Genomic DNA, 15,827 nt, shown 5'->3' with positions numbered 1-15,827 from the left:
CGGTTCATCAAATGCCAACAAGATCTTCTGTCGATAATCAAAGTTTGTCTGGCGGTAACCAACCATAACAACTAGTGTTGACATCAATGACAAAACATCAATGCAACACATAATCAATTCCTCCATATTGCCAACAATATATACACACACACACACATAATGAGTCTAAAATTTAAATATTAAAAACTTGGTTAGTTACACACACACACACCTATATATGTATAGTACACACACACACACACACACACACACACACACACACACACACACACACACACACACAAACACACACATATATATACATATACATACATACATACATATATATATATATGTATAAATATATGTATATGTATATATATGTATATGTATATGTATATATATGTGTGTGTGTGTGTGTGTGTATAGATATACATATACATATACATATATATATACATATACATATATACATATACACATATACATATATACATATATACATATACATATATATATACATATACATATATATATTATATATATATATTTGTATATGTATATATGTATATATATATATATGTATATATATACACACACATATGTGTATATACATATATATGTGCATATACATATATATGTACACATACATATAAATGTACATGTATGCATGTACATATGTATACACATACATACATAGCATATACACACATATATACCTATACATATATGTATAGATATGCACATATATGCATATATGTGTGTCTACACACATACATATATGATGATGACAATGATGGTTATTTCTAAATATATATTTTGGTTCTCTCTACACATAATATGGAAGCATGTTTCACAACATAAAAACCATAATTTTATTATTAATATTTTTATTTTATAATATTATTGTTGACTATATATATTTTAATTTTTTCCTCTTTGTTTTGATTAGATAAAATTGGGAGAGGCCTGGACCATTAGAAAATCACCACACAGGTGCACAAAAGGGAGGAAATCACAAGCAATGAGACTAGACCAAAAAATGACAAAACCTTTTTTGAAAGGAGGCTTTTGACTAGAGAAACAAACTGACGGGAACAAGGGCCTTGACACAACAAAACTACCTAATCAGAATAGAGGGGCTTAGGAAGGAGTCCTAAACCATCTTTGTGAAAACCTCCTTGCATTGAATTCGATGCAACCAAGGGAACAAACAACAAGCAACAAGTTTTGAAAGGCTTCCCGCAACCTTTTATTTGTAAGACCACCTTGCAACTCTATCAAGGAGGGAGACCACAACAACTTGGAGACACCTAGAAAACTTGTGACTAAAGAAGCACCTAATCCAAACAAGAAAGCATTAAATAGAGTAATCATTGAATGGACTAGCACAAAAAAACTCAAAGGGATTTGAAAGGAATCCCTAAACCTTTGGCCAGCTATGGATAACCCTGCAAACTAAACATCATGGACCACCTCAATAGGTCCTCCATCAGTGGTGTCTCTAGGGACCGCAAGCCCTAAAGGAAGGAACGCAAGCCCTAAAGGAAGGAACGCAAGCCCTAAAGGAAGGAACGCAAGGAAGATATCCCCCTAACCATCTAGGACAAATAAGATCCCAATCGAATCTCTGAACAAGATAACCAAAGAGAATCACCCTAGAAAAGCACACTGGATGATGGATGGAGTAGGGGGAAAAATCATGGACCCATGAAAGAACCAACTAGGGATAACTTTAAGAAACCACCCCCACCCCCCGGGCAACTGTGTAAAATCCTGGCAAATCAGACATTATTTTCGGGGGGAAATTTTCATATTGATGGTGAAAATTTTTTTTTAAATGATGAAAAAATTATTTTGTATTGGCGATTTTTTTTCTAGTGTGCGAAAAATGCCATAAATTTCTGGCGAATAATACCTTGTTCTATGGGGAAAATATTTATTGTGGGAGGCGAATAATTATTGTTAAAAGGAACAAATATATAATTGTATGAGCGAAAATTTTTACTCCGAAGGAAAAATTATTTAATTGTATTGGCGATTTTTATCCACCGCTTGAATATTATTTAAATGTATTAGTGATTTTTATCCACCGCTTGAAAATTATTTAAATGTTTTGGCGAATATTTTGTTATTTATGGTATAATATATAATTCATTGCCATTAATAGACAAGGCACATCACATCACATCAGTACATCACATCACATAATACATTGAGTCCAGACTCTGCATGATGTATCAATAAGCGCGGCCTCTTTGACACATAAAGGGTGACACATACCTAAAATCTATCAATGATTTTAAACCGTTCGATGATTGTATATCAATGGCTGAAGTTTTATTTCGGCCCAATTTTCTGAAGAGAACATAGCTCACCAGAAAGTGCCTAGAATGGAATTGGATTCAATAGACACGTATCAAATGTCACGAATCACGATCGATAATTTTGTTCATTTAATATATATCTTTTCACTTACGACAATCCACTCTGTCCCCATGACTTCCAATGTGATACTTGCCAATTTGGTACTGGTTCATAGCTGTTTCCAATTTTGCACACTCATGCATTTATGGGAAAGATTTGCAGAGATACGAAAGATTTAAAAAAATTTATAGTAGTTAAGACTGTTAAAGAAGTAATTATTACAATCAAGAGCTTCAACAATTTATATACGATCTTTTCTTCTTTCATCTTCAATTAGCCTTTGCCATTTAGTAGATAAATCGTCAGAGCTCACGGTATTTTAGGTTTATAGGCTCACTGCTTAGGTTGTTTAATTTGTTAATCTATTTTCTCAAGATGGAGACTCCCATCCGCTTGAGAAGCATTTCTGCAGAGGACCAGAGGGCCTTTCTAGGCTCCGTTAGAGACCCAACCCTCCAATCAGTCTGCAAGGAGGTTGGGTCGTTCACCAATGAAGCTGTGTGGATGGTGCTGGGCAAAGAATTTCTGCGAAACGAAAATAGGTACCGTGTTAACACGGACCTTACATCCCGCTTCTTAGCGTCTCTTCTGGACTTGGGAGGAGACAAGGTGGATATGTTGATGTTGTTGAGGAAGGTTTTTAAGGAAGACTTCCTCTGAGATGACATTACTCTTGTCGTTCTTGCAGAAGTAGGGGTGGGGATCCCTTGGGTGAGTGATTTATCCAAGCTTCTCCTCCCTGACCAAACACTGCCAGTGGCCAGGCAACCATTTCTCCTAAACCTGAATGCGGAGCAGCTGATGCGTCACAGAAAATGGGTGCGGATTGGCAGGGACTTCCTCCAGAAATGGTTCCTCCTGGACGACTTTCCAAACTACATGTGGCTTGAATAATTCTCTTAGCTTATGCTATCTGAAGAATTCTACATGGAAGGAGGGCCAGATTCATAGGGAAAAATTGTAAACAATTCCACTACTTGTAGTTTTTTTTCCCTATGTCCTTGAACCCTAACAGGCTGAGTGCTAGAGGCTCACTCATTTTGGCTTTTAAGTTTTTGGGGGACTTAAGTCTCTGACGAAAAAATTGTAAATTTCAAAAGCATAAATAATTTAATGATAATTTTTCAAATTCCAGTTTGTTTCACTTTGCCTCTTACATTCTTATGGATATAAAAAAGCTTTCTATAATTATATTTCATTTTTATTAATTAATTTCTTTCAAACGCTTTTTGTATATGAGCTATGTTATTTCAATTATTTGTTAAATAATGGAAATAAATTTAATACCGTGATCTTTTTATGTAATGCTATAAAAAAAAAATTCAATTTGTTCCATTAATTATTTGTACATTGATTATGGTTGATTATAATTTTATAAATATATACTATTACTATATAGTCATTCGAAATACAAAATTTCAAAGTTGCAAGATACAAAAGTTTATCGGTCAAGGTTTTTTCATTCAATTAATTGAAACGTTTCAAGATACAAAATTTGTCCATAGCTTATAGCAAGCAAACAAAAAAACTAGTTCATTGCCGATAGGCCACTCACTCAGTCTCACTATCCCCCTGGTCCTCCCAGTCCCTTCCCTCCTCAGAGGTCGATGCTTTGGCTTTCCCTTTTGCCGCTTCAGCTTTCATTTTTGGAATGCAGTTTAGGAACCCGAAGTCAGGGTCACCCTCCAAGCTTGCCAGTAGCTGTATGGCCCTTCCTTCTTCAGCCCTATCTCTCAATGCCCTACCAACCCCCATCCTTGCCACCACATGCAAAGCATTCAGGACTTCATCCACCCTCATTAATTTAACAAAGAGTTTCATCGCTTCCCACCCCACTCGGGCTCGTTCACGGCACTGGTATTTGATTTCATCCTCTGGGCCATGAAAAAAAGAAGCAATTCCTCCTGGTCATCCCCTTCCATAATTCGAATGCCAACTCCCGGCACCACCCACTCCAAGATTGAATCCAAGTTAATCAAAAACTCCCCATCAGTCAATTTGACCAATGTGAGTTTTACCTTTTCCAGCTCCGGTTCGAATTCACAGGCCCACGCCATAATCAGAGAGTAAACCTCCATGTTAGTTCGATACCGGTGACTGATATGTGCCACCTCCTCTGCAAGAATCAGTCGAGTTGCCGCCCACAACTTCTCCTCCTTAAACCTGAATAGTCCTTGCATTCGTTTATCAGATACTTTGCTCAAAAAGGGCAACAACTTCTTGTCTGTTTGAAGTGTGAAATTGGCCTCCATTGTCTTACAGAAGGTATGATTCTATGAACTACAAACTATAGATTTGTTCTGCACTTGCAGTTGCTTCAAAGCAAAAAGTGGTACACAGATGAAAAGGTAAAAAATTTGCCTTCCTCTTAACTCTTATAGGCCGGGTAATGAATGTGCAGATTAAGACATTAATGCCATGAGATCAGGAAAAAGATTTCCTACCTTCCTCCCCTTCCTCCTTTTGTGCGGCATGTCACAGACAACTCCTTGTGCAACAATTAATCGCCACCTTGGCATTTGTACTTTCCAAATTTTCTCGCCTTAACAGGTTGAGGACTGCAGTTGCACATTTTTTTAAATTAATAGACTAAATTTATGTTGAAATTTTATATATATTTTTAAACTATTTTTGAAAATGATATATCGTATACATATTTTCAAAGAATTTTGTTAAACGATAAATTAATATTTTAGATTTAATATTGAATGTTTTCTTTTTAATATTAAACTTTTACCTTTCAAATTGCATATCAAAATTTATATTTTTATTTAGTTATTTGTTTTATTCTAGAAACTAAGTTTCATGTTTAATACTATTTTTGAATTTAAAATTTTTACAAATAATATTAACATTATTTTTAATAGTTATTTCAAACTATTGCCCAATGCCCAGAATTGAACATTTTAAATTTAATTAAATAGAATTAAGTGAAAGTCTATACTTATAGTCTATGACTCTATAGACTATAAATCTCTTTTTCAGGCGGAATTTTAAAATGATTTAGTAGACTTTAAAAACAGACCAGTAAAGTAACACGAGTATGGTGACGTGCCAGAAAAAATGGTAGAAGTCGTGGGACCCACTTCATCGAACAATAGGTACCATCGGTCGTTGGATGAACAAAGATCAACGGCTAGGGTGGATTTCGGCTCGAATGTGGGAAGCGAACACCTTTCTGAGAACTTCGCCTAGAATTGGACATTTTAAATTTAATTAAATATAATTAATTCTAAAATCTCTTTTTCGGGCGGAATTTTAAAATGATTAAATAGACTAAAAATCAAACCAGAAAAGTGACACGAGTATGGTGACGTGCCAGAAAAATGGCAGAAGTCGTGGGACCCACTACATCTTAAAATAGGTACCATTTACCGTTGGATAAACAAAGATCAATGGCTAGGGTGGATTTCGGCCTAAATGTGGGAAGTGAACACCTTTCTGAGAACTTCGCCCAGAATTGGACATTTTAAATTTAATTAAATATAATTAAGTCTAAAAATCTCTTTTTTGGGCAGAATTTTAAAATGATTAAATAGACTAAAAATCAAACCGGAAAAGTGACATGAGTATGGTGACGTGCCAAAAAAATGGTAGAAGTCGTGGGACCCACTACATCTTAAAATAGGTACCATCGACCCGCGACCATTGGATGAACAAAGATCAACGACTAGGGTGGATTTCGGCCCAAATGTGGGAAGTGAACACATTTGGGAGAACTTCACTCGGAATTGGACATTTTAAATGTAATTAAATACAATTAAGTCTATAAAGCTTTTTTTCGAGTGGAAGTTTAAAATGATTAAATAGACTAAAAATCAAACCGGAAAAGTGACACGAGTATGGTGACGTGCCTGAAAACTGGTAGAAGTGATGGGACCCATGACAACTGACAACAGGTACCATCGTTCGTTGGATGAGCAAAGATCAATGGCTTAGGGTGGATTTTGGCCCAAATGTGGGAAGTGAACACATTTGGGAGAATGTCGCCTGGAATTGAAACGTTTTAAATTTAATTAAATATAAGTCTGTAAAGCACTTTTTTGGACGGAAGTTTAAAATTATTAAACAGACTTAAAAACACACTCGTAAAGTCACAACAGGTACCTTGGTCCCTCGTCCGTTGGATGAGCAAAGATCAACGGCTTAGGGTGGATTTCGACCCGAATGTGGGAAGTGAACACATTTGGGAGAACTTCGCCCGGAATTGAACGTATTACATTTAATGTCCTCAGAAATTCAGAATTTATACTGAAGTATTGAATGTTTTGTCCTTCAGCATTGAATAGTTATTAATAATAATTAATAAAATTACAACATGATTCTTAATGTCCTCGGAATTTATATTGAAGTAATGAATGTTTTGTCCTTCGGCATCGAATAGTTATTAATAGTAATTAATAAAACTACAACATGATTCTTGATATTTTGCCCTTTAGGTTTTACTTTTCTACTTTTTAGAGTTTTCAAAATAAGACTTGTAAATCATAATCATCTTTCATTTCTTGGATAAACCTGTAAATCGAGGGAGATTCAGAAACAGCTACTAGATTGAGGAATGCAAGTTGCAACAGAGACTGTCTGTGCCAATCTAGTGAAATAGAAATTCTAATTTCCGGGTAAAATCTAGAACACCTACATCCCACCTTTTTTGCTTTTGGTAATCTCATGGTCCAATTTGAGGGTTAGCATTTTTAGGTTTTTATCTAGCTGCCTAGCATTATTTTGAATTATTAACAATAATAGTGATGGGGAAAATGGGAAGTAGTAGTTGAACAAGAAGCCAAGTGAAAAACAAAATGTACCTTAACCTAACCGAACTGGTTAAAACACCAGGTTTCACTGATGAATACCATGATATTTATGACCCTGCTATCCATGGTGAAAAGCGTATCATAGATATTAGATATACATTGTCTAGTAAGGTGGCAGATGCATCCAGGGCAAAATTTACCGTTTTCAACCCAATGTTACAACAAAAAACAAATAAAATCGCATCGTGGGATGTTGGATTGGGAAGCATGGTGTTACCTGAAGTATTCCCTTGCCCTGATTTTGTCATGGTCTGCGCTGAAAATTATGATGAAGATAAAAAAACAATTGTCAATAAAAATACAAAAGAGGAAATTCTATCCATAAACGAGGGAGAATTTGCTTGTTTGTTGAACCTAGGATTTGAAGCCCAAAATTCAAATGTCCAAATTGACCTTGAAAAGCTGGCAGGGAATTATGAGAGTCTTGATCCAAGTCGCAGAGATTTATTTATCAAAGGTCTAATAAAGATTGGTACTAGTATTGTGTTGGATCGGAATCATAAGCCTCCTTATGATTCTAAAATTTTTGTTCCATGGGTTGAGGATACTATTTCCTTGCTGTCATTTTGCCTGGGATTGGAAAATGATAGGGAAGTGGGTGCAAGCCTTCTTGAAATGATTTATAATATCCATTGTGCAAGTCAGCCAGTAAGATATAATTTTATTGATCACATTGTAAAATCCATGCAAAAATAATTACTTATGATCAAAAAAGGTTCCTGTAAGACATTTAGGTTCTCATCCTACTTGTGCTATCTCCTTCTATCCAAGTATCGTGCAATATTTGAGACCAACAAGCTTCAAATTGTGAGCTATAAGATTGATGAGAAGACTGGGAAGAGAATAGACTGTCCAATATATGATTGGAGCCCAAAGATAAGGATGCATGATAACAAAAAGAACTACAACCATTTTGTAGACTTCTTTTTGGCACCAATGTATAATGAAATTACAAGCACTCCAATGCCTAGGTTGCCTATGTCTTGTAGAGATTGCATTCAACTCGGAAGTCAAATAGAATTGGCTGATTGGTTCTTCATGGAAGAATTCACTGTGTTGAGGTTTTATGGATTAGCAGTAAAACCATACAAACTTCCAATACATGTGACAGAGAGGGTATTTGCATTAGAGTATGTAAAACAATTGGAGAGCACAGATAGGCACTTCCATGGTTAGCAAAAGAAGAGCATATTTCCTTCCTTGCCTTTCTCATGTGGAGGGTTCACATTTGAGAGAAAAGCATTCATTGTGGCACATGATTTCTTGACAGTTTTTAACTTTGGTAACGAGGGTCTCCGGTAGTATGATCCAATTGGTGTAGTTCAAGCAAGGCTTAAGAAAAATGGAAACTCTTCAGCGTTATGTCAACATGAAAGTAAACCATTGCTAGAAAAGCTTAGAAACAAGGACTCCTGGGATGAGGTTAAAAAAGAGATGGAGAAAATTGCAACTCACAATAAAGAAGAAATTTCATCACAAATTATGGAGGGCCAGGGCATCCAAAATAGGAGGTCCTACAATTTCTACATAAAATCTGCTAATCCATCTAAGAAAACTATTCCCAAATCAATTCTGCATGAATGTGAAGAGAATTACTGGACTCAAACCAAAATAAATGATTTTTGGACTATGAGGAGGAATCTCGGTGAACCAAAGACAAGTGTAGAATTTGATAGCATTGACGAGGAAGAAGAGTTTAGCATATTGTGGAATATGGAGCATCCCACAACATCATATGACAAGAGTGAAGATGTTGATCAGTATGAGCCTAAGGTTGAGCCCACTCAAACAACTACTAAAGTCCCTAAAATATTAGGTGCAGTCAATGTGGCAATGAAAGACAAATATATCAAAGGGTCAAGCATTGTGGAAAAAATGGGATTTGAAGGTTGTGGTCTAGGTCCCAGAGGAGAGGGCATTTGGTATCCACTTCAGGTACAAAATCCATCAGGGTCAAAATCAAAAGGTCCTTATAGACCAGTCATTGGATTTGATTCTTCAGATTCATCAGGGATAGGTACTACTCATTACCCTCAGGGTCCACCTACATTTGTTTCTGGTTCAAATCCACAACCACCACCACATCATGGTATTCCCATTGGTGGTGAATTAAGTGCCACTACCACTGGTGGGGAATCTGGGGATAGTATTCCTATTATTGTTCAGTCAAGTGTCGCTGTGATTGGTGTTGGACAAGGGCAACAACAAAATATCTCTCGCAAGAGGCCACTAGAGTTAGATACTCAATCTCATACTATTGAGAATCCTATATCAAGTGCCACTGACACTACAAATCAATCATTTACAGCTTCGGATCACACACCTCAAAAGACTATGAAAACTACACATGAAAGTGTCAGTGGGAGTGGGACAACATCAGGAACTGTTGTTGGTAATCCTAATCCTGGTCAAGCATTAGTTAAAACCACAAGAATAAGTGGAACTGGAGCCTATGGTATTCCTATGTCACCTTTCAAACATTTAATTTCTTCAACAACCCCAGATTTTCAATTTCGTGATTACTATGAAAAATTTGAACACACGACAAAAGCAAATAAAGAAAAAAAGAAAGCATTTCATAGGAATTTCGTGTCTGAAGTTGTAAACAAACAACCTGCAAGGAACAAGGTATTTCCAACATATGGCCCACAGAAAGATATGATGGAGTTCATGATTGTTATGCCCCCGGGCCCATCTAAAGATAAAAATCCACCACACAGTCAGATAGATCCCTCTCAATTTCAAGTTAGCACCCTCCAAATGGATTTCTCCAAAGTACATAATGTGGACAAAATTAGTGTGTCAAAAAGGACTAACGAAGTGGTCTACACTTCACTGCTAAAGGTGGAGAGAGAAAAAAATAAACTGGAGAAACAAATAGAAAAGTTACAGGCAGACCTGGAAAACGAAAAATCAAGGAGGAAAGTAGAAGATAGCAAGTGCAATGAATTACAGAAAAGGATAAAAAATTCGGGCTCTGTAGTAGAAATTGCAGAGCAGGACAAGAAGGATGCAAAATTGAAGGACTTGACACAAAAACTGGCTAAAAGTAGTAATAAAATTGTTGAGGAAAAAGCTAGTTTTCAAAAATTATACAAAATTTATGAGTCTGCTACCGCCGAAATGAAAAAATTATAGGACCTATTGGATCATGGGAAGGAAAAAGAAAAACATTTGCAAGAGGAAGTAGAGGAAGAAAGAAAAAAATGTGCACAAATGAAAGAAGACCTGCACAATGCAAATGATAAAATAAAAAGTTTGGATGATAGATTGAAAGATAATATGAAAAATAAATGAAGTATATACAAGAAAACATTTGGCAGCAAATAATGTAGAGGAGTGGGAAGTTGTGTGAATGGTTTCAATTGACTGAAAGTATGAGACAAATTTTTTTAAAAATCAAAGGGCACTATGAGAAGAGCACACATGTTTATTCAAAAGAGGAAATGGAAAAAAAGATTCTGAAAGTAGTCTACAATTCCAGTGACAACTACTTGGCATCCAAGGGAATTAAGAGCCGCATTGATGCCATAGTTAAGACATCATCTATCATTCAAAAATGCCAGAAGCTAAGGGAAACATCAGAAGTTATGGACAGTTGTGGAAAAAAGATAATGAAGCTGGAAGAAAACAAAAATAATTTGATTAAACTTGGTTTGCTTGAGCTTGTTGACACAAAAAATAAATTCATTGGAGAAGAAGCTTACAAAAAAATCATGGAGAAAAAAATGAAGTCTGATTTAGACTTGCTTCCAAAGGACACAACTCCCAAAAGCTTTCTGGAATTCATCCAACCATTTACAACTCTAAATTCGTTATTGGATGAAACAATGATGTCAAGTAAATCTTCTAAATATGGAATGTTGACGAAGTTGGAGTTGACTTTCCATAGTTTACAGAATATTGACCTTTCATCAGACAAAGAGTGGAGCACCCTACAAAAACTAGCACATAATTCTTAAGAATCATAGTATGTATTGCACAATTTTCTTCTTTTATTCTTAATTTCAAGGTTTTTTTTTTCCTGTTTGCTATTTTGCTAATCCAGCCTATGAATCTAATTTATGAATAGGAAAAAAATAGCACTCGCTATTGCTATTTTGCTAATCCAGCCTATGAATCTATGATGCACAGTGCAAAACTTCAACTAGTAAATTTGTATTCTCAAATTCTCCCTTGCTCTAACATTTATGCATTTCTCTATTTCTGATTAGTAGGTTTTAGGCACTGCTATAGCTATTATCTATGTTTAATTTGTCATGACTCATGGTGTGAATTAATATTTAATTTTGAACTCTGTTTTTTGAACAGGAGACATCAAACATGTAGCAGATGTTAAATTGCTAATACGGCCTGTGATGGCCATATAAATATGTGCTGAGTTTGTGATTTTGATGTTCAGTGTTCACATGTTGCAAACTTGCAATTCGACCTAAAGCTGTTGTTGCTCCCTTGTTTCTATAAAAGGGAATTCAAGGTCATTTGCAATTTTGCAAAGGGTTCTGAAACTTTGTATTCACTTTTGCATGGACATTGGAGAATCACACAAGAGTGTTGTTGCTCTCTTGTTTCTATAAAAGGGAATTCAAGGTCATTTGCAAAGGGTTCTAAAACTATTCACTTTTGCAATTGGCATGTAGAATCACATAGATTGGTGTATTACTATTGAATGAATTGTATCATATGGCTATATTTTGAAAGAATTAATGAAAATCTAAGTTCTCGACATGTGTATTACTATTGAATGAAATTTATCATATGGTTCTAAAATATATCACACAGATTTGAGACTCAAACATGTATAAATAAACAATAAACATCTCTGTATCAATAAACACATTATGGTTTTTTTTTATTATGCTATTTTAAATTTGGAAATAGAAAGTTGAAAAATAAAATTACAAATCAATATTAAATTCTAATTGCAAAAAGTAATATGCTTTTGTAATATGAATGATGAGATACAGTAATAAGATTAATAAATACCAATCTCTTACAGTTGCCATTCATCCTCATTAAATTCAGTGCTTTCTTGATTCTCGTCTGTGGTTTCTTTACTCTGAGACTGAGTCTGCATATCTTCACCAAACTGCATCTCAATGCTACTAGTAGGTCCACTAGTCCCATTAGCACTTTGGTTTGAAGTGTTGCCCAAACCTCTTCTTTCACATTTGGACCTCTAGATTTGTAGTGCCCTATCGTAAGGAAAAGTGTGGACATCATACCTAGATGTATAAAGCCTCAAGCAATTTTCCAAATTTTTGTCTAGTTTGTTTCTTAGCTTTGATTTTAGGAACCCCAAAGCACTGAAAACTCTCTCATCTTCCACCGAACCCAATATCATGGTAAGACATAAAGCAACAAGCTTCACATATTCTGGCATTGAATCACGCAAGGATGCGTTCTCGGCTATATATTTCCAAACCCTTGTTACTGATCCCTCTTCGCAGGGGTTCTCCATTTTGGCATATTGTTGTTTCATAGTGTATGCAAAACGAGATGATTGCTCTTGAAGATGAGTTTCATCTAATATTCCATTTATAGTTACTCCATTCAATTCTCTGGATATGCAAAATTATTTTATCAAAGTCAGTAGCTTACTTCAAAAATCAGATGCACTGTTGAGGCTCCAATAATGAGGAAACACAATAGACATGGCTTCGAGTAGGTTGTCAGGAGGGAATTTGCTTCTAATTTCTGAGGAAAGATCATATGCAATTTTCTTCACAGAAGTAGTTATAGTCTCAACAATCTTGTTGAAATCTTCCTTTGTAACCTTTGCTAGTTTCTTCCTGGGGCACTTTCCTGGTTCCTCAGGGTCAACCATGGCATAGAAGTGCATTGGTATCTCAACTCCCCGTACATTGGCACATACCTCCCCGTCTGCACCGATTTGTAAAAAGTTATCAGGATTGTTCAAATCTGTGAGTGTCTGCCACTTAACAAATTTTTCATCAAATAGTGTTGGTTGATTTCGATAGAGATTGTTGAGGGTCATGCATGCCATCTTACGCAGCATAGCATATTCTGCAATATACAAAGCTCTTTTTTGGGCAGCCTTCATAATATTCCTCATTTCCTCTAGCATGGGTAGAAGAGCTACTAAAGTTAAGAGTGTCTCTAAATTACTTAACCTGCCAAGAAGTTCAGGAAATTTCAGTTGATCTGATTTGTCACGAGTTGTGTGAAATAGTCCAATCAAGGATGGATATTCTGAAAACACTCGATGCACTGGACCATCCAAAGAGATCCATCTGGTATCATTATCCTTGAGAAGCTTGTTCCCATCAGTTAATCCATCAGCAAAGTGTTGAAATTCCATAAATCGCTTGGGACTTCAACAGAAGTGTGAGTAGAGCTCTCTGATTAAAATTTCAATTTTTTTAACCGAAGTAAACTTGCTCACAATTCCAAAAGCTAAATTCATTCTGTGAGCCATGCAATGAATTGCAGTAATGTACAGTGCAAATGAAGTTTCAATCTTTGTACAAAGACTGTTCCTGTGACCTTGCATTACTGAAGCTCCATCTGCTCCAACACAAACCAATTTTTTGGCTACTGTCATGTCATCCATACCTCCATATTCAATTAAACTTCTCTTTACTAGTTGAAATAAATTTTCTGCTGTCACACTCTCCTTCATTTTAGCAACAGATAGTAGATGAGGTTGGCGGGTATGATTCTCTACATTATAAACATGCATGCATATCCATGAAGTATTGTCTACTGCCGTAACTTTGTCTAAAGAAAATGCAATGAAGTTTGACTCTCTTATTTTTTCCTGTACATCTTCTATTTCAACCTCAGCAAGACAACTTGCCCATTCCCATCCACTGTTTACTGACCAGTGTTTATTAGGATAGTTAGGAACTTTCAAAAAGTGTAATAAACCACTAGTTGATGGGAAATCTGTCATAGCACACCCTCTGCTCAAAATATTAAAAACAACGCTTAACTAAACAACTTTTCCCAGTTGTTCTATTTGCATTGCTTTTCCAAAAACAGCTTCAATAGAACCTTTAACTTCAGCAGGCTTCATCTGTAATTTCTCATGAAAATAATACTCTTTGGCATTCCTCACATGCTTACATTCATCCTTTGTTTTCCATCTTATCACTGATTTTTCAACCCCATCTATCATTTGTTTTTCATAAACTTTACCCATATGCTTTTCTATGGTGTCAAATTTTAGCTGCAACCTAATTTCCTTCTTATTTTTCCAAGTGCAAATCTTACACCTGCATTCTATTGGAGGCTCACCTTCAATTGGATTCTCCACTGGTTCCATGAATGGATACTTCGATGCCCAATTAATTTGAAAATTCTTGACTGACATATCCCACTCCCGATCCTTTTTTGATTGTGGTTCACCATTTTTTGATATGGCTTTTCTTTTCCCCTTTCATGCATTATCATCAATGGAATTATCACCCAAGTCGATTATATCATTCCGGCTAACTTGGGTATCTACCAGATAATCTTCTTCAAGATCGTCCTGATTTGAGATATCAGGTTTGCCACCATCTTCAACATGCGGTGCAGGTGGCGAATTTTGTACTTGTACTTGTGATGATGTACCTTCCTGATTTTCACTAGTACCACAATCTTTTCCAATGCCAAAGTACGAAGACAACGTTCTGCTTTTTGTTGGCCTCTCCTGGCCTTCCCCACATTCAGGTTTCCTACCCCTCTTTCTGTTCGACATCTCCAATGAAATAAAGGTTGCCAAAAAAATATCAATTTGCTGAAGAAGCAATAATAGACTATAATGTATAATATACCAGTTCAAAAATATGATCGCTCACCTTTAGGCTTTAGGTAACTAGCAATCGCCAATACAGTCAACAACAATGATTTCCTTGGTCTGAAACTTCACTATTGATCAGAATTCAGAGCCTAGAACCCACCAGATTGTGTTGAGATAGATCTGATCTTTGCATGTATTTATACCAATCCTTATATGGCAAATTCCACGAGAATTTACCAGTATACAAATATTTGGCGAATCATGTGTAATTATAACATGACATGTAATTTTCGAGGCGATTATAGGTCATCCAAATACGACTTATGTAATTTTCGAGGCGATTATAGGTCGTCCAAATATGACTTACGTAATTTTCGAGGCGATTATAGGTCGTCCAAATAATAGGCGAATAGCGAATACAATATAGTTGGCGAAAGTTGGGGTGACTGGAGACACGCATCGGCAAGATGTCGGGCGAATTGGGTCCCCCCGGATAACAAATCTTCACATGCCTATAAGCGAATTAAGGTTATCTATTAAGGCAACCTTGGAGAGTGTAGGCGAAATAATTAAATTTACCGTGTGTCCACCATACATTGTATTGGCGAAATCATCGCATAGAAACATTTAATTGCATAAAACATATGGAGATCGGGCCGTGACGTTGACGAAAATTGATAATGTTCTGGCAACATGGCCACCCCCAGACGGTACAAAATATTCGCCATTTTCGACAGGGCCGATGTGAAAAAATCGCCATTGGCAAATATTCGCCACTAAAGTAATCTCTGGAACCAACTTCCACCAAAGGAAACCATCTTCTACGATAGATGTGAGCACAAAGGAGGCAGAGCGCTCTT

The sequence above is a fragment of the Cryptomeria japonica genome, chromosome 7, assembly GCF_030272615.1.
Source record: "Cryptomeria japonica chromosome 7, Sugi_1.0, whole genome shotgun sequence".
NCBI classification, from domain to species: domain Eukaryota; kingdom Viridiplantae; phylum Streptophyta; class Pinopsida; order Cupressales; family Cupressaceae; genus Cryptomeria; species Cryptomeria japonica.
The sequence above is the reverse complement of the archived record's forward strand: the minus strand, read 5'-3'. Positions refer to the sequence as shown.